This window comes from Humulus lupulus, chromosome X (genome assembly GCF_963169125.1).
Source record: "Humulus lupulus chromosome X, drHumLupu1.1, whole genome shotgun sequence".
Lineage (NCBI taxonomy): Eukaryota > Viridiplantae > Streptophyta > Magnoliopsida > Rosales > Cannabaceae > Humulus > Humulus lupulus.
In genome coordinates this window covers 16,418,440-16,439,769 of record NC_084802.1, presented here as the reverse complement: position 1 = coordinate 16,439,769, position 21,330 = coordinate 16,418,440, and positions in this window count along the sequence as shown.

Below are 21,330 nucleotides of genomic sequence, written 5' to 3'. Positions count from 1 at the left end.
AAGGGACGAGCTCAGGGTGGGGTGGAGGGGCTAGGAGAGAGGGAGAAGGGGGGTGCAGGGTGGGGGTGCAGGGGCGGCTCGGGCTTGGGGGCAGAGGGGCTAGGGGAGAGGGTGGCTGGGATTTGAAGAAAAAGGAGAATATTGAGGAGAAGACGAGGTACTGTTGTCGCTAATATTTTTTTATTGTCGTGGTGACTATTAGCGGCGACACGTGTCGCCGCTAATAGTCTTAAATATTCATGTTGGAGGGAAATTTCCCACATTTTTTTCTGGGTATTTTCGAATGTCGCTGCTAATAGTAAAACTGTCACCACTAATAATATTTTTAATAAAAAATATTTAATCTGTCTAATATTAGTGGCGACCAAACTTTGTTGCTGCCAATAATTGTATTATTAGTGGCGACTTTTGGTCGCTGCTAAATACCATTTTTCTTGTAGTATGAAAAATGAGTCATATAGCTAGCTTTTTATATTTATAATAAGTGTGTAATTAAAATGTAAAATAATTTTTTTATGATATTCATAACTCGTTCATTCTCATTTTCTCTATTTCTTCTTCTTTTTCTTCAAATTTCCATGACAACCAACATTAGAGACTGATGCATGTTGATTTGTTGTTGATTTTGTGGTGATCTTGCGTTGACTGCACATCTTTTTTATTAGGCTATCATACTTGCAATCATTTGTTATCAAGATGGCATCTATGCAGTCGCAACCCCAAAGCAACACAACATATATTAAAAAACATCAACCACAGATCAACAATTACTTGAGGAAGATTTGTTTTTTAAAGCTTTTGATTTGAATTTGTAAATTTTTTCAACATCATGATTTTTTGAATCTGAATTTTATGGAAAACAATTTCAAAACGTTTGATAAGGGATATTTTGTGAAATATGTTTCTTTTATTTTGCAGCTGCATGTAAAAAAGGAGGCTGCCATCATCTACTATTTTCAGGGGTGGGTAGCCTTTTTTCTGTAACGCCCTGATTACTCCAAGACAGTTACTGTGGACCTTAAACAGTGCTTAACTCGCTAAATGAGTCATTTCATTATAAATATGCATCTAAGTGTTATTAATAGGCTAAGGTGAAAATCTTGATAAAAAGGAATGGATATATTTTATTTAAAACATAGAACTGTACATGGGCCCATAAAAGTGTTTACAATCCAAAATGGTCATTACAATGTAAAAATTACAACCTGCTGTCCTAAGCGGCAAAAATAGGGTTAAGCCCTAGTTCCTCTGAGAAACACCTTGGCCGTGGTGGTCAAGCGGCCGCATATGTACACATCAATAAATGATTTTGGTAATCATTCTGGGGCTTCCAGCCCTAATCAGATAATGAGTCACACTTTGGGCTCCACACCCTAATCAGATAAGTAACTATTAAGTCATACTCTGAATAGATAACTAATAAGTCTAACTCTGGATAGATGACTAATAAGTCTATCTCTAAATAGATGACTAATAAGTCTGTCTCTTGGGCTCTGCACCCTAAGCCACGTGACATTTAGTCACTTGAGCCTTTTGGCTCTGGCACTATGTAACTAGTCTTCAGACTAGACAAGCGCTTTTAGATTTCATCGAACTTAGGATCGGTCAAGCATTTCATGCTTATGGTTATTAGATCTAATCATTTCGGCATGTGTTAAACACATTAATGCCGTTTTGACTCTTAAGCCAATATCATACGACCAGTGCTCATATCACCGTTGAACTTGACAAATAAGTCACAACTTCAGGATCAATACTAGATACCATTGCCGTTCTCTGATTAATAAGTCATTTCCACATACAGATAAGCAAAGCTGCTATGCATTTACTATGCAATCAATGTCAATATATAGAGCACTCAACATGCTTCATCAATAACAATGCATGTCATATACTGGGTGCAATTTTCTTATCTTTGGTTCGAGCGAGTAATAATAAAAGAACGACCTTTGAGAACGATCAGTCCTTAAGTTCCTTAGCAGCCACCTAGTCATAACCAATAGGAAATTCCATCAATAAAAATAAATAATAAAAGGTTAATAATCTAAAACCTTGCTCCTGGGACCTTGAATCGTACTAAACGATTAGTAGATTCGATCTTGAGCTTTAGGAAATGAAACCTCGAGCCTAAACCCTTGAAAAACTCCTCCCTGGCACAAAAGGAAGGGCCGGGTCGCGATGTAACGCCCTGGTTACCCCAAGACCGTTACGGTGAACGTTGAACCGTGAATTTAACTCGCTAACCGAGTTCTTTGGTTAAAAATGTGCTTCTAGGTTTCATTAATAGGTTAAGGTGGAAAACCAAGCAAAAGGAAAAGATAGATTTTATTCAAAACATAAAACTGCTCATGGGCCCATAAAAACATTTACAAGTTATTTACAATGCAAAATGGTCATTATTGTTTAAAATTTACAACCTGCCGATCTAAGCGGAAAAAATAGGGTAAACCCCCTAGTTCCCCTGAGAACGCCTTGGCCGTGGTGGTCAAGCGGCCACATATGTACACATCACCACCTAAGCTCTCCACTTAAGGTTGGGTGAGCTTTTCTTTTCCTTTACCTTCACCACATAGCACCCATGAGCCAAAACCCAGCAAGAAAACTCAATACTGCATGAATATAATATCAACAATGGTCATAATAATCATTCAAGACTTTTAGTCCAAAATAGAGAAGTGACAATCGTAAAGTCACTAAGGTGGATTCCGTTCCCTTTACCAATAAGTGATCACATCACTAGCTTTAACAGGAGAGGTATCTGATGAAATAGTCAACAACATAAACCTACCGAGTGACCATAGAGTCACAACTGTGGGATTCCGTTCCCTTAGCCATGTGACAACAGTCACCTAGGCCTTTGGCCCTGGCTCTGAGTAACTAGTCATAGACTAGACAAGCGCTTATAATTTTCATCGACCTTAGGGTCGGTCCAACATTATTGCTCCTAGATTCATTCAACGTTGATAACGATTAGATCTAATCTTGTATCAACTTTGCGTTCATAATGCTTATGTCGTTCCTGGCTCTTAGGTCAGTAACACGCGACTAGTGCCGATTCTGAATAGTCAGTGCCATACACAAGTAAGCAAGATTTGTTAAGCATTTAATATGCAATCAATGACCACATTTAACCATCAACATGCCTCTATAATAACCACACATGTCATGTACATAGAGTGCAATTTTCTTACCTCTGATTCAGTTTGTCTTTTAGTTCCTTAGCGGTCACCTAGTCATAACCAAATATGGGATTCCATCAATAAAATAAATCAATAAAAGTTCACAATCTAAAATCTCACTCACGGGACCAATCCCACACTCTCGGGACTCTCAATCTACTCAAATGGGGTAAAGGAACCAACCCTTGAGCCTTAAAAACCATCCCAAGCCCTAAAAATGAGACTTTCTGAAGTTGGCCTAGTGCTGGGGCGCTGGGGCGCCAACTTCAGACAAGAAAAAATTTATGGTTTTCCCTCCTTGCGATTTACCTTGAAACCAACCCTCCAAACCAATCCCAAACATTACCAAAAACATCCAATTCAACCCCTAAACTTCATCTACATCATATCCTCATAAAAACCCAAGCAACCAAACTCAAAAACTTCCACTAATTCCCAACTATCCACATCAAAATCTATAAGCTGAAAACTATAAGAAAAAACAGAGCAAAGTTTAAAGTTCATTGATGATTTCTTACCTCAAGCTGGTTTTGAGTCCTTTTCAATGGATGAACCAAGATCCTAAGCTCAAACCTTTAATTTCCTAGCTTATTTCTTCAAGTTGGCTTCAAAAATTCCAAAGAAGGAAAGGAGAAAGTTGATGAACGTATGAAGAAGGAGAACTATATTTTGGTTATAGTTTTCTACAGGTTACTAGAGTCATATATATCCTAGGGGTGAAATGTCTATTTTGCCCCTATGTCAATTAAATGTTTCTAAAGACTCCCAAGGGTAAAATCGTCCTCTTCCACTTATTTTGTTAATCATAATTAACGCTCTCAAATTCTTGCTATTCTTGATATTCTCAAATACCAAAAATTCACATCCCATTACCCTTTAATTCTCGACAACGTTCTAATCATTAAAACATCCCGAGGCTCACCCCGAGCCTCGAACATAATCCCGTTATGACTAAACCACTACTTAATATTCAAAGATCGCCTCATGCCGAATAGCCCGAACAAATCCACATAATAATGTGGCCTCAACAATATATCACAAGCATGCACCAAAATATACAATTATGCCATCAACAGACCAAATTACCAAAATACCCCTGTAATGAAATGTGGACCCACATGCATGTATTTAACATCATATTATAATATAATTCACATAAACATGCATATAATAGTTTAATGGCATAATAAATCAATTATGCCCCCCCCGACCTACTAATCCAACCATTAAACCACATTAGGGATTTTAAGGCATTACACGCGACTTGGCCTAGTGAGTCGCGGTGTGCCCCCAAGACATAGAATAATCTATTTTGGGTACCAGGGGCGGGTTGCGACTTGGCCTAGAAAGTTGCGGCGCGCTTGCCTAACAAAGCCCAGGGGAGGCTCTAACTTGGGACCAAGTCGCGACTTGCATGGACTAGGTCGGGACTTGACCCTGCAAACCCAGATCCCCTACCCTTTTCTCAATTCAAACCTCAATCAAACCATCCCAAAATCAAAACCAATCATCAACACAACATATCCACTAGTTTAACCACAAAACCAAGGTTTGAATCATTTAATACCACACAAAATAACCACTTCAAAGATCAAACCTCAAGCTTAAGAACTAACTTAAAAACAGACCAAAACTAGAAGTAAAAAAAAACATGGCTGAAACCTTACCTAAATCACAAGTTTGAATCCTCTTCAGCTACTGATCAGAACCCTAAACCCTCAAGCTTTGATCTCCTAGCTTGAAACCTTAATCTTGCTATAAAAATTCAAAGGAAAAGAGAGGAAGAAATGATCAGTAGGGAGAAGGAAAAGAACTCTATTTTTGGTTGTCTAAAGCTTTTACAACCAGCCACTTAGTTTAAATATAACCCTTGGTCAAAAGACCAAATTACCCTTATGTCCATTTAATTCCTTAACAGCCACCCAAGGGCAAAACTATCATTTTCCACTTATCCCGCTAATTATAATTAATGTCATCCAATTCCCGTTATTCCCAATATTCTCAAATAATAATTGAATCATATCCCATTACTCGTTCATTCCCGGTAATGTACTAAGCATCAAATTACCACTAGGCTCACCCCAAGCCCGTAAATTAATCCCGTTATGACCAAACCGCTAATTTACATTCTAAGATCGTCTCATGCCGAATAGCTCGAACAAATCCACATTATAATGTGGTCTCATCCATTAATCATAAACATGCACATAAATATACATATATGCCCTCAACGGGCCAAATTACAAAAATACCTTTATAATGATAAGTGAACCCACATGCATGCAATTATCATCATATATTTCACATAATAATGCATTTAATCACCTAATGGCATAAGAAGTCAATTATGGCCCTTCTGGCCCCCTAATCCAAGCATTAAGCCACATTAGGGATTTTGGGACATTACAATTATTCCCTCCTTACAGAAATTTCATCCTTGAAATTTACCTGAACAGATCGGGATACTGACTCTACATATCTGACTCCAGCTCCCAGGTCGCTTCCTCGACCTTGCTGTTCCTCCATAATACCTTAACCAAATGTATAGTTTTATTCCTCAAGACCTTGTCCTTTCTGTCTAGTATCTAGACTGGTTGTTCCTCATAGGAGATATCCGTCTCAAGCTCCAGATCTTCGTAACACAATACATGAGTCACATTTGATACATCTTCGTGGTGCCTGGAAGCAAAGAGTAAGGAGTAGTATGAGATTCATCCAGAATCTCTCACCTCAAAGCAGTGTCTAACAGAACACATATCCGACCTTTGTATCTCAACAAACCCATATCAGACACTGCATAATATTTGGACACTTCAGCCAAAACATCCTCTCTGATCTTGGTTAGTTGTGGATCACCCTACTAACCTTCCTTGATTCTCTCCAATAGCATGGACTATAGCGTAATGTTGGCCGACTGGCCTACCAGCAATTCTATAACAGCTCTGGTTATATCCTCTGCTAATTCTCTAGATATCAGCCTCTAACTAAAAATCTATCCCGGACCCTTCCGGCTTAAAGCATCTGCTACCACGTTGGCTTCTTAGATGATACAGAATCTCATAATCATAATCTTTTACTAACTCCAGCCAACATCTTTGTCTCATATTCAAGTCTTTCTGTGTGCAGAAGTACTTCAGGCTCTCGTGATTAGTATAAATCTCACACTTCTCTCTATAAAGGTAGTGTCTCCATACCTTTAATGCAAAGACCACAGCCACCAACTCTAAATCATAAGTAGGATATCTCTGTTCATACTCCTTTAGTTGACGTGAGGCATAAGCAATCATCTTCCCTGACTGCATCAAAACACAACCCAAACCCTGATGTGAGGCATCACAATATATCACAAACTTCTCTTGATCTATAGGAAGACTCAGAACTGAAGCTATAATTAACCTCTTCTTCAGTTCCTGGAAGCTATTCTCACACTTGTCTGACCACACAGACTTCTGATTCTTGCGTGTCAGCTCAGTCAATGAAGTAGCAATCTTTGAGAATCCTTCCATGAAATGTCTATAATAACCTACCAATCCAAGGAAAATCCTAACTTCAGAAGCATTCTTTGGCCTTGGCCAATCTCTGACCGCCTCAATCTTGGCTGGATCTACTTTAATCCCCTCCTTACTAACAATGTGCCCAAGGAAAGTTACCTGAGATAACCAAAACTCACATTTCTTCAACTTTGCAAACAATCTGTGTTCCCCCAGTCTCTGTAAAAACCAACCTCAGATGTTGCTTTCGTTCTGACCCTGACTGAGAATAAACCAGAATATAATCGATGAAGACAATCACAAACTGGTCCAAATAATCCTTGAACACTATGTTCCTCAAATCCATAAAAGCAACTGGGTGATTAGTCAATCCAAAAGACATGACTAAGAACTCATAATACCCATATCTAGTGCAAAAAGTAGTCTTCGTTATATCTCCCTCATTGACCCTTAGCTGATGATAACCAGATCGAATGTCTATCTTTAAGAATACACTTTTACCTTGCAACTAATCAAATAGATCATCTATCCTTGGCAGAGGATACTTATTCTTGATTGCTAACTTATTAAGTTCTCTGTAATCAATACACATCCTCAAATAACCATCTTTCTTCTTCACAAACAGAACTGGTGCACCCCAAGGTGAGAAACTAGGTATGATAAAACCTAAGTCTAATAGCTCATGCAGTTATACTTTCAGTTCTTTTAATTCTGTTGGGGCCATTCTGTAGGGTGCTCTAGACACTGGATCTATCCTTGGTGCCAATTCTATCACAAATTCAATCTATCTGTGTGGTGGCAACCCTAGTAAATCTTCTGGAAACACATCCAGAAACCCACAGACTAGTCTGGTCTCTTCTAGTCTCACTGACATGATCTGAGTGGTATCAACCACACTGGCTAAGAATCCTATGCAACCTCCTTGCAATAGATCTCTAGCCCTCAAAATAGATATCATAGGTATGTGAGGTCCATGCATAATGCCAACAAACACAAAAGGATCCTCACCTTCAGGCTCAAATGTGACCATCTTCCTTTTGCAATCTATGGTTGCCACATACTTTACTAACCAATCCATACCCAGAGTCTTGCCAAAGTTAGTCATCACCAACTCTATCAAATAAACTGACAACTCTCTGCCCTCTACGGTTACTGACAGTGATTTGACCAATCTCTTGGATACTACCAATTCCCTAGTGGGTAATAAGGTCCCGAACCCCACAACATAATAATCACATGGCCTACACAGTCTATCAATAATTCTACTAGCTAGAAATGAATGTGTAGCACCAGAGTCAATCAAAACAGTATAAGGGGTTTATGCATTAAAAAGCTGACCAGTAACTACCGAGGGTGAAGCCTCAGCTTCTGCCTGAGTCAATGCGAACACTCAAGCTGGGGCTGAGCTGTCCACCTTCCTGGGTTCTTCCTTTCTTGCTTTTGGGAAATCTTTCTTGAAATGTCCCACTGCCCCACATAAGAAGCAAGCCTTTGCCCTACACACCCCCAAATGGCATCTCTTGCACCTAGGGCACTTTGGATAAATCTTCCAAGCCTCACTGCCACCCTGGCAACCCATTTAAATAGACGTGGTCGCCTATCAAGACCTGGAGCTGGGAAGGTATCAGGAGCCTTCCTATTTTGATCACTGGGGTCTCCGCCCCTACCTGAACCGACAAATGGAGGACCTGTCCTCCTCACCTCTCTTTTAGTTACATTGTCCCGCCATATTCTGTTCTTTGCGCTCTCAGTTGTGAGCGCCTTCTCAACCACTTGTGCATAAGTAGTAACTCCAACCACAATGGTGATACGAACATCCCAGGCTATTCTAGGTTGTAGCCCCTGGAGAAACTTCTCCCTCCAGGTCCCATCAGTGGGCACCAACTCCATGGCAAACTTTGCCAATTTGTCAAACTTCAGAGCATATTCAATCATTGACAGACTCCCCTGAAGTAATTTGTTAAACTCTTTAGCTTTTGCAACCCTAATGGCATCATTGTAGTACTTATCATTAAACAGAGTCTGAAACTCTTCCCAACTCAGGGTATTGATATTTCAGATCTGGGATCTCACTTCCCACCAAATTTAGGCATCCTCCTGAAACATGTATGGGGCATAGGCCACCCTCTCATTACCAGACCCCCTCATAAAGTCAAGGATGGTGGCAATCATGCTCATCCACTGCTCTGCCTTAGCTGGATCTGCACTACCCTAAAAAACTGAAGGTTGCTATTTTCTGAACCTTTCATAAAGAGGTACCCATTTGCTTCCAGCCTCTGGCCGTTGCTCAACTATTGGCACCGTTGCAGGTGGTGCCTCAGGTAAAATGTTTCCTACAAGAACCTGTTGTTGTCTTAGGAGGCAAATTTCTTCTTCCTACCTCAAAACTTTGGCCTATAAGTCAACAAACAACTGTTGTTAGTTTTCACGAACTGGCTATGGAATCTGACTCTGGTCATTCTCTTGACCCTATCTGTCATTCTGGCCCCACTCAACCTGGCCAGCTGATGAATCTGTCTGCCTTGGAATCATATTATCAACTTAAACCTTGCTGCAATAGTCAATGTGACCAGTTAGGCAGTAATAACTAAACCTCTTGTTGCCTCATGGTCCAAGATCAATCATATATTCATCCATGTTTCACAATCATATAGATAAACAAGTTAAGACATGATCATAACATTTAAAATTTAGCATTTAACAATTAACCATTACCAGTTAACAATGCAAATAAGCATGTTCTAGCAATATTAGTACTAATAAGCACATTATTGCTTATAATGCAGCAGTCAAGGCCCAATCTTATTAATGTATTTTATGTAGACATGTAAATCATTTATATTATATTTAAGCAGTTAAACATAAAATCACATAAATAGTTACCAAACCATGAGTCGAGCTTGTCTTTAGTGGCGAGTGTACATGCCCAACCAGTCTACAAGAACCCTAAACCTTGGCATGCTCTGATACCAAGTTGTCATTCCCTGGTTACTCCAAGACCATTACTGTGGACCTTAAATAGTGCTTAACTCGCTAAATGAGTCATTTGGTTATAAATGTGCATTTGTGTGTTATTAATAGGCTAAGGTGAAAATCTTGATCAAAAGGAATGGATATATTTTATTTAAAACATAAAACTGTACATGAGCCCATAAAAGTGTTTACAAAGTTATTTACAATCCAAAATGGTCATTACAGTGTAAAAATTACAACATGCAGTCCTAAGTGACATAAATAGGGTTAACCCCTAGTTCCTCTGAGAAACACCTTGGCCGTGGTGGTTAAGCGGCCACATATGTACACATTTCCACCTATGCTCTCCACTCAAGGCTGGGTGAGCTTTTCTTTCCCTTTACCTACACCACATAGCACCTGTGAGCCAAGACTCAATAAGAAAACTTATTACTGCATGTATGTAGTATCGATAAATGATTCTAGTAATCATTCTGGGGCTTGCAGCCCTAATCCGATAGTGAGTCACACTTTGGGCTCCGCCCTAATCAGATAAGTGACTATTAAGTCATACTCTGATAGATAACTAATAAGTCTTTCTCTGGATAAATGACTAATAAGTCTATCTCTAAATAGATGACTAATAAGTCTATCTCTTGGGCTTTGCACCCTAAGCCACGTGACATTCAGTCACCTGAGCCTTTTGGCTTTGGCTCTATGTAACTAGTCTTTAGACTAGACAATCGCTTTTAGATTTCATCAAACTTAGGGTCGGTCAAGAATTTTATGCTTATGGTGATTAGATCTAATCATTTTGGTCTGTGTTAAACACATTGATGTCATTTTTGACTCTTAAGCGAGTACCATATGACTAGTGCTTTTATCACCGCTGAACTTGTCAGATAAGTCATAGCTTCAGGATCAATACTAAACACCATTGCCGTTCTCTAACTAATAAGTCATTTCCACACACAAATAAGCAAAGTTGCTATGCATTTACCATGAAATCAATGTCAATATATAGAGCACTCAAAATGCTTCATCAATAACCATGCATGTCACATACTTGGGGCATTTTTCTGATCTCTGGTTTGAGCGAGAAATAATAAAAGAACGACCTTTGAGAATGATCAGTCCTTAAGTTCCGTAGCGGTCACCTAGTCATAACCAATATGAAATTACATCAATAAAAATAAATAATAAAAGGTTCATAATCTAAAACTTCACTCTCGGGACCTCAAATCGTACTAAAGCGGTTAGTAGATTCGATCCCGAGCGAAGGGGCGAGTCGTGACTTGGCCTAGTGAGCCGCGGCGCGCCCCCAAGGCATAGAACAATCTTTTTGGGGTACTAGGGGCGGGTCGCGACTTGGCCTAGCAAGTCGCGACGCGCCTGCCTAACAAAGCCCAGGGGAGGCTTTGATTTGGGTCCAAGTCGCGACTTGCATGACCTAGGTCGCGACTTGACCCAGCGAACCTAGCTCCCCCACCCTTTTCTCAATTCAAACCTCCATCAAACCATCCCAAAATCAAAACCAATCATCAACACAACATATCCACTAGTTTAACCACAAAGCCCATGGTTTGAATCATTTAATACCACACAAAATAACCACTTGAAAGATCAAACCTCAAGCTTAAGAACTAACTTAAAAACAGAGCAAAACCAAAAGAAAAAAAACATGGCTGAAACGTTACCTAAATCACAGGTTTGAATCCCCTTAGCTACTGATCACAACCCTGAACCCTCAAGCTTTGATCTCCTAGCTTGAAACCTCAATCTTGCTTCAAAAATTCAAAGGAAAAGAGAGGAAGAAATGATTGGGAGGGAGAAGGAAAAGAACTCTGTTTTTGGCTGTCTAAAGCTTCTACAACCAGCCACCTAGTTTAAATATAACCCTTGTTCAAAAGACCAAAATGCATTTATGTCCATTTAATTCCTTAATAGCCACCCAAGGGCAAAACAATCATTTCCCACTTATCCCGCTAATTATAATTAACGTCCTCTAATTCCCGTTATTCCCAATATTCTTAAATAATAATTAAATCATATCCCATTACCCGTTCATTCCCGATAATGTACTAAGCATCATATTACCACTAGGCTTACCCCAAGCCCGAAAATTAATCCCGTTATGACCAAACCGCTAATTTACATTCTAAGATTGTCTCATGCCGAATAGCTTGAACAAATCCACATTATAATGGGTCTCATCCATAAATCATAAACATGCACATAAATATACATAGATGCCCTTAATGGGCAAAATTACAAAAATGCCTTTCTAATGATAAGTGAACCCACATGCATGCAATTATCGTCATATATTTCACATAATAATGCATTTAATCACCTAATGGCATAATAAGTCAATTATGGCCCTCCTGTCCCCCTAATCCAAGCATGAAGCCACATTAGGAATTTTGGGACATTACACTTTCACTTGATATTGTAGTTGAATGTTTATTGTGTCTAGGTTCCGGTGCAGTTGTTGATATAGTTTCTGAACAAGGTATTCATATTTGCAATCTTTCAGCATCAATTCTCCACTTGTTTTAAAATCAACATGATTCTTTTTTTTATTCTAATGTCCATTGCTTTGTATCAGAATTATTATTGATTCCATTCCCTAAAAAGTAAATAATACATGATTTTTTTAGAATGTTAAGAGTGGCTTTAGTGACATCAACGTGAATGCAACACAACAACAACACAACATGAGAGACCACTTTTAATTTGTTGTTACTTTTGTGGTGAGCTTGCATTGACTTTACATCAACAAATAAATATAAGTGAGATCAAGTGTTGTTCATAAATACACATGTAAGACTTTATGTGTTATGTATTTTTGGTCAGAATGTTTTAATTTACCCAAAATCTATAGTAATTTGGATTTGAATTATAGGGAAAGAAAGTTAAAAGCAATCTATTATTCATTTTAATGAATTGTGATTGCTCAATTTTGTTAAAAATAAAAAAATAAAAAAGTTGAATCCCCATGTTTGATTTTAGATAATATATTCTAACTTGTTTGTTTATTGATTTTTCTGTTTGTTTTCCCTTCATTCTTCAACACCTTGAAACAACCGTCTTTTGATGATTGTAGATTGAACTTTTGTTGATATTGTGGAGCTTGATGACCGACGGTGATGGAATTTTGTCGTTGATTGTCGCTGCCGATAGTTGATGTAGTATTTTGTGGAAGTATGGGTCTCAAAGAAGAGATTGAATAAAAGAAAAAAATTTCGTGTAACCGAAAAATTGAAAAAAAAAAAAAACTTTGAACCACCGTATAAATGAAAAGTTTTCCCTTTATTCGATTATTTATGAAAAAAAGCTTTTTTCTAAAAAAATATATATAAAAAAATTTGTTGTTTTCATTTTAGGAAACTTTCTCTAATAAATTAAGTAACTAGTTAGTTAGTGATTGAAAACAATCGCTTATAATTTTTCTTCTTTTAGTATTCTTTTTTTGAAAACCTAATATAAAATAAAATTAAACATAACACTTATTATGGGGCATAATGGTGAATTGCTATAAATCCTTTATGTGCTTATAATAGTGTTCGATGTGACCATAAAAGACATTTTTTTAAGGAATTAATTAAGCAGACCCCTTTTCTTTCCTATTTTCTCTAATTTTTTCTTCTTTTTGTTAGGTTGTTTGTAGATTAGCAGAATTTGGTTGCTTTTGCTTGTGAAGAAACCATTCATGCTTAGCTGGACAAGATTATAATTAATTTTCAGTTCACTCAGGGTTTAGACATCATTAAGTAAGCCTTTCTTAGAATAAGCAAATTTGTTTTTTTAATATTGACTTTGCTATGCCAGAGATCAATGCTGTTAGTCACTTGGCCTTCTTTATTGAAAACATGTCTATTGGGTTCATGATTGGTTTTTATAAGAAATTTGTTTGACTCAAAATTTCTTGATATAGCAGTCAGTTTGCCTTTTGCTTTATTTTTTTTTTACACCAAAAGACAATGGTTTAGCAGTATGAATTTGGTCTGAGAAAATAAAGCAGAATACGGTCATACAGTGTACAAGAGCCTTTGTGAAGATCTCATTTTTTATGTGTATATTTCCATGTCCATCACAGTGGACCAAGCCAATAGAAAACTCTCAAGTGTTGTTTGGTGCTCATTGTTTTGGTTGCGGTGTGATTTTGTTGTGTTTGATCATTTTCCTGCAGTTGCATAAAGTATGACACTAGAATATATTGCATTCTCATATAGTTTCGTTCAGAGTAGCCCTGGGTTTCTTAGTGGGCTTTTATTAGCAGTAAGTGTGATCATGTTGGATTATGAGGCTCAAATTTGTATTGCACTCTTGGTTAGTATCAAGAGTCTCTGATTGTGATTTTTGTTTAATATCTCAATCTATCTACAGAGTATCCTAATCTATATTTTTGGTGTGTAATTTGACAAATCATGTCTTTAATCCCCAGAGAAACAAACAGCAACGGAGTTTTATGCTTTCGGATCTTTTAGGTTAATATCAAGACATTCTTAGTTATATGTATTTATTTCATTTGTTTTATTTTTCCAACCGTGATTCAAGCTTATTATGGGGACCAATATTAGTGTGGAATTTCCAAAATATTGTAATTTGTCATTGAAAGTTGACTTAAACGTTAGTGGCCAATTGACTTGTTGCATTCAAACTTCTGAGAAGGTCACAGAACTTTGAGTCATGGTTATATTCATTAAGGAACAACCTTTCATTACAGCCACTAATCAAAAGTGGAAAAACAAACATGAAAAAGAACCATTGAAACAAAGGTCGCAAGGAAAATTCTGAGATTATTACTAGCTGGTATTCTTGACCAAAGTATTGGTTGCTTGCTGTGATCCATGATCATTTTCCAGGACATTTACTTTACAGGACTTTAATCTCTTCATCAAAACCTTGTGTGAGTTGAACCATTTGGTCTTCAAAACAAAGCGACCAAATAATTATGGCTGCACTGCTAGTATTCTTTCTTCTAATTACTGAGTTCTCTATCTCAAATGCTCAACTAAAGAATAAAAATATTAGTATAGGCTCTTCTGTCTCTCCCTCCACCAATAACTCTTATTGGTTATCAAATTCTGGCCAATTTGCATTTGGATTCTACCAATATGGCAATGGCTTTGCAGTGGGAATCTGGTTTGAGAACATACAGCAGAGAACAGTCATATGGACAGCAAACTGGGATGACCAGCCTCTCACACTTACTCTACTTTTAAATGGTGATGGCCTTGTTTTGCAAGAAAAACAAGGTCTGCAAATACCAATTACCGACGTCTCTCTGCCGGCTGTGGCTACCTCAGCTTCCATGCTTGATTCGGGCAATTTCGTCCTCTACCATTCGAATTCTACCATAATTTGGCAAAGTTTTGATCATCCAACAGATACTATTTTGCCAGGACAACATGTTATGAACGGTCACTCACTTATCTCGGATGCCTCTAATATGAATCACTCTAGTGGAAGATTTCGGCTCTTTATGCAGTTGGATGGGAATCTGAAGCAGTACCCTGTAGGCATTTCAATAATCACACCTTATTATGGTTACTGGTCAACTGGAACACAAGATAAATTGAAGAATTCGAGTCTGAATCTTGATGCTAATGGTCAGCTATACCTTCTCAACTCAAGTGGCTTCAATATGAAGATACTTTTCGCTGGCCAGAGTCAACAAGGTGACAATGTTACATACCGTTTGACAATTGATGTAGATGGAATACTGAGATTGTATTTGAAAAACCTAAGTTTTAGCCTATCTTTCCAGATTTACAATCTTTATCTTGATTTATGCTTGTATATTAACTAAACAGTTATAAGAGTTGACACACAAGAATTACAAGCTTCATCTGCACTGAAAACACATTTCAGCCGACTAGTGCTTGGGTTTCCTGAACCAGGGTAAGAACTTTCACTATATTCAGAAGTAATTTTATATAAACCAGTTCAAGACTTAATATGTAAAATCAGTACAAACTATCTCAATATACAATGAAGCTATTACCCTAATCAACCAAATCCCTTGGTTATTAATGCAAGATCCCCTTGCTTCAGTGTTGAACTCCCTTCAACAATTTCTCAAATCCGAAAACCTTAGGATCTACACCTTCAAGACCCAGCTGAACTCCTTCAGCAATTACGGCTAGATCCAGGAGCTTGAACAGAAACCTCCAGCTATCTTCAATGGAGTTTCTTGAAAACACCTGCAAAAAATCAATGAAAGAAGAAGAAAGAAAACAGAGCAAAAACTCCTAATCAAAGCTTTCGAACAAAGAGAGTTGGTTATAACTAATTGCCCAGCCCCTTATATAACCTTGGCTGCAATTAGGTATAATCCCGAACTAACTAACAGCTGTAACTCACTAACAGACTTGCTTTACACACATGCTGACGTGGACTCTAACTAAAAACACATATACTCCAGACATAACAAAAGACCATTCCAGACGCAACTGAACCTAATTTGTCATACAGAAACTATTGGTCCTTACATTCTCCCCCTTGACAAATTATGGTCAATGAAAAAAACAAAAGATTAAGTATGCAACCGATAATAGTTTGATCAAACAGTAAAGAGAGTCTTAAACAGCCAAAATACAAACCACATATAAAGGAGTGTGTAAAAGCAGTAAACAGAGTTTTAGACAATCAAAATAACATAGAGTAGGACTTGATCAAAACAACAATATAAAAAACAGAAGATCATCTCCCCCTTCATTGATCATAATCTCCCAGCAAATTCAATTGAACGCGGCAGCTTATTTCTCCCCCTGGATAGGTGCAGTCGAAGCAGGAGCCTTATCAGAGGCATCAGGAAGCGTTGGTGAAACAGAGTGGTCTAACACTGCATCAGCTGGAGGCACTAGAGATGAAACTGGAGGCACAGGAGATGCAACTAGAGTAGTGAACTCCCCCTGAACAGGTTCCGAAGGCACTGAAGACTCACCAAAGGAAGCCCGATGAAATGGTGGAGAAGAGACATCTATTGATGGCGATAACTGAGAGCCATATTCAGTCTGAACTACGAGATCCTTGACCACATGAAGTAGCTTATATATCGATGCTTCAAAGGCCTTTTGCCTCTTTTGATCTTTCTTGTAATGTGTAGTAAATGCCTTGAACTCAGTATACATCTGGACTTGCCAACTGGAATCCGACAGACCTCTAAACATTGGAGCTTGGGGCTTAGATTGCTGTGAAGATGAAGGAGCAGTAGTGGAGACTTTCCTTTTAAGAGTAGCCAGAAATCCTTTACTCATAATGGGATTAGGAACCTGAAAGTCATGAATGGTCAGCGGGGGTTTGGCAGATTGAACAATCTACTGAATTAGGCTCGGAAATGGAAACTTGTTGCGAGTACCAGTGGAAGAGGCAACATCAACAATACGATCAAAAATTAGAGTGGCCAAATCAATTGAGACGCCTGTACCCACATCATATAAAAATTTCCCAATCTCAAGAGTAATAGAGGAAAGGTGAGAATTGGGAAACAAATTATAAAGAGCCACACGATGCAGAATCCGATAGAAGGGAGTCAATTGAGTTACTGGAATCTCATGGTTCCCCCACATATAATTAGGCTGGCCAGTTAAAACATGACCCATTGTAGATTGATCAGGACGATATGACTTATTATATGCAGGTTTCAGAACATTAGGAATCTTAAGTACACGAGATATAGTGGATGGAGCGAATTTTATACGACAACCCCTAACAAAAGCAGTAAGACAATTTTCATTTTTCCCATCTACAACTGACTTATCTAAATTTGCATAAAATTCCCTCACAAGAATGGGATGAGGGGACATCAATTTAGACACTGTATTAACCCACTGCCGATTCTGTAAAAGGGCAACTAATTCAGGAAAATCTTCTAAAACAACAAGATATTCAGGCCAAACTTCGCGCACAGCAAACCACCGCTGATAGTGCAAAGCCTTGGTTGCATCAACAAAATATTGAATGGACGATGGATCAACAAACTCAGAAGCCTTAGAACTAGTGCTAAGCTTAGAATTTTTAGGAGATGGGGCAACCGGAGTTTGTTTAGGTTTACGTTTAGGAGCAGATGGCTTGGGGAGAGGTGAAGACTCAGGCATTTGAGCTTTTCCTTTGGACCGCACAGGAGAATGGGACTTAGGAAGAGGCGGTGGGTGAGTTTTTGGAGGGGGTGTTGGTGTGGATTGTGAATGAGGTGCGGATTGGAGTTGGGGTGAGGGTTTGGGTTGGGGTGAGGGTGCTGGTTTTGGTGGGGATGCGGGTTGAGGTGGAGGTGCGGATTTAGGTGAAATGGCAGGTTTGGAGACAGACCGAGCCTTGGGTGTTTTGGATAAGGACATCTTAACAGGCGACTTAAGAGAAGGACTAGATGGTGTGGTTGAGGCCGGAAATGGTGAGGATGGAGCAGGGGAGGACGCAAACTCAACAGAGGAACGAGTAATGCGTTTAGGAGACTTACCAATAGAAGAAGGCAGACGGGCATGGATGATTTTTTCGGAGGAACTGACGATAGGAACAGACCTAGACACCACCTCGGGAAGGGACGGCGACGGAGAAGACTCCGGGATGGTAGGCAGAACCGGAACAATAGCCAAAGCCACACTAGAATCAAGAACAGGAGACACAACGTGACTGTGTGATGTGGCGACTACAGATGGCACAGATGCATCCACAGAGGATGAGACAGCCACCTCCGGAGGAGGACAGACCGGTAATCGGCGACAGTGGAAGACCGGAGACGGGAACGACGGCGATTAGCTCTTTGCTTCATAATGTCGAATGGTTTAGGGTTTCAGCAAATGGACCACTGTAAACACAACTCACACAAGCTCAAGGGATGTTATATTTATAGAAAAACTTTAGATATTCCCTTAAAAGAAATTGACCATGCACAAAGAATGACAAAGCCCATTTAAAAAATAACCCACACTAATATATGAAGGACCAAAAATGACAATTTTTGTTTCTGTTTTTAAAATAGGAATAAAATCCAAACAACCAACAACAAAAAATATGCACACTGAAATGGCAGAACAGATTTATGAACAACAACTCTGATAAGCTCAACACGAATTAAAATATCTAATCAAAATATACACATCATGCTTACCAAAAAAAAAATGGGAAAAGTGTGTGATATATGTAAGCTGAAGAAACACTGCCTAAACACACAAAGTTTTTCTTAACAAGAGATTTGAGCCAATATTTTCATTTGTGTGTGCAAAAAGACCTCATGTGGACCAAAATCATTAATTGGCCACTCACTCAACATGAAAAGAAAACTTCACCTTTTTTTTTATATCTCTTCTTTTGACAACAAACACTCAGAGTTTTTCGAATACCTAGCACTGGCTTTCACTCATCATCAGAGATGTAGCCGTCTCCTTTTTATTTTTATTTTGCTCATCAAACACCAAGAGAAGGAGCAAACTCCTCAGGGCAGAAGATGGTACAAAGGAAGCTCTTCCCATTGCATCCAATAATGGTAGCCTTTGAGCTGGAGAAAATAAGGGCTCAATTCTAAATCTTGGAAAAACAATAGTGTGAGTAAGAAGCAGTGAGCAAGACACAAGAACTTCACACAGACTTTAGAAAAACAATTTGGTAATGCATGAAGAAAAAAAATGACCAGACGAAACACCGAACCTCTCAGATGATACAAAGACCAATGCTGGTTCGGAGATGTGCATAGGTTTGAGCATCAAGAGCTTTTGTAAACAAATCTGTTAACTGGGCATTAGTGGAAACATGAGAAATTGTTAGCAATTTAGACTCAACCATGTTTCTAATGAAATGATAACGTATGTCAATGTGTTTGGTCCTTGAATGTTGAACTGGGTTTTTGGAAATGTTAATGGCACTTGTGCTATCACAAAAGAGGGTCAATGACTTTTGGGGATAGCCATAATCAGTGAGCATATTATTGAGCTAGATGAGCTGAGTACAACAGCTGCCAGCCGCAATGTACTCTGCTTCAGCAGTAGAGAGTGAAATAGAATGTTGTTTCTTGCTAAACCAAGACACCAAATTGTTCCCGATATAAAAATAACCCCCAGAAGTACTTTTCCTATCATTTAGAGATGCTGCCCAATCAGAGTCACTATACCTTACCAGGGACATAGTTGCATCACATGAATATCATAACCCAAGTTCGATAGTCCCTGCAAGATATTTAAAAATACGTTTGACAGCAGTAAGATGAGACTGTTTAGGATTGGCTTGATAACGGGCACATAGACCAACACTAAAGGAAATGTCAGGACGACTAGCTGTGAGATACAACAGGCTTCCTATCATGCTACGGTACAGAGTTGGATCTACAGGGTCCCCAGATTCATCTTTGTTGAGTTTAGAGGTAGTGCCTATAGGAGTGCGTGCATGTTTGACCTGAGTGAAACCAAATTTTTCTAACATGGACTTTGTATACTTAGACTGAGAAATAAACATTCCTTGATTTGATTGCTTAATCTGAAGTCCTAGAAAATAAGATAGATCTCCGATTAGACTCATCTCAAACTCACTTTTCATAAGATCTACGAACCTAGTAACCTCACTCTCACAAGTTGACCCAAAAATTATGTCATCCACATATATCTGTGCAACAAATATTCCATCAGTGAGATACCTGATAAAGAGGGTATTATCTGCACTACCACGGGTGAAACCATTGGAGAGAAGGTAGGCAGTAAGTCTGTCATACCATGCGTGAGGAGCTTGCTTTAACCCATATAGGGCCTTTTTCAGGTGGAAAACATAGTCAGGGAACTGAGGGTCCTCAAAACCTTGAGGTTGTTTCACATACACTTCCTCTTGGAGAATACCATTCAGAAATGCACTTTTTACATACATTTGATGTAATTTGATTCTCAGATGGCATGCAATTGCAAGAAGTAACCGAATAGATTCCAACCGTGTAACTGGGGCAAAGGTTTCTTCAAAATCCACTCCTTCCACCTGATTGTAGCCTTGTGCAACTAACCTTGCCTTATTTCTTATGACAGTGCCAAACTCATCTGCTTTGTTCTTGAAAATCCATTTAGTTCCAACAACATTAGCTCCTTCAGGTAAGGGAACTAGGGTCCATACATCATTACGTTTGAATTGGAACAGTTCATCTTGCATGGCAGCAAGCCAGGACTCATCTAAAAGAGCATCCTTGGCACTTTTTGGTTCAATCTTAGATAAGTAGCATGCAAAAGCAATCAGATTTTGCAATTTTCTTCTGGTGACCATGGTAGCATTTGGATTTCCAATAACAACATCAAGGGGATGAGCCTTTTGAATCCAGGTAGGGGGTCCATTTTTATACAGTTTTGCATGTTGAGATTCCTTTTGCAGAACACTGGTAGCTTCCTCATCACACTGTGAGCCGCTAAAATCGGCTTCGTGTTCCTCTGATGCAGTTGGTTCAGTATGAATGGACCCAGATGGAGGGTCAGGAACCATTTGACTTTGGCTAGCTGTGACTGGAACAGGTGTAGTTAAGACTGGAGTGTCATCATCTGCCAATGGTTCTTAAGAATTTTCCAAGTCATCAAATCGCACATTGATGGACTCAACCACTGAACGAGTTCTTTTGTTGAACACACGATAGGCACGACTGTTAAGCGAATACCCAAGAAATACTCCTTCATCACTCCTTGGATCAAATTTTCCTAAATGTTCTCGATCATTTAGGACATAGCATACACACCCAAAAATGT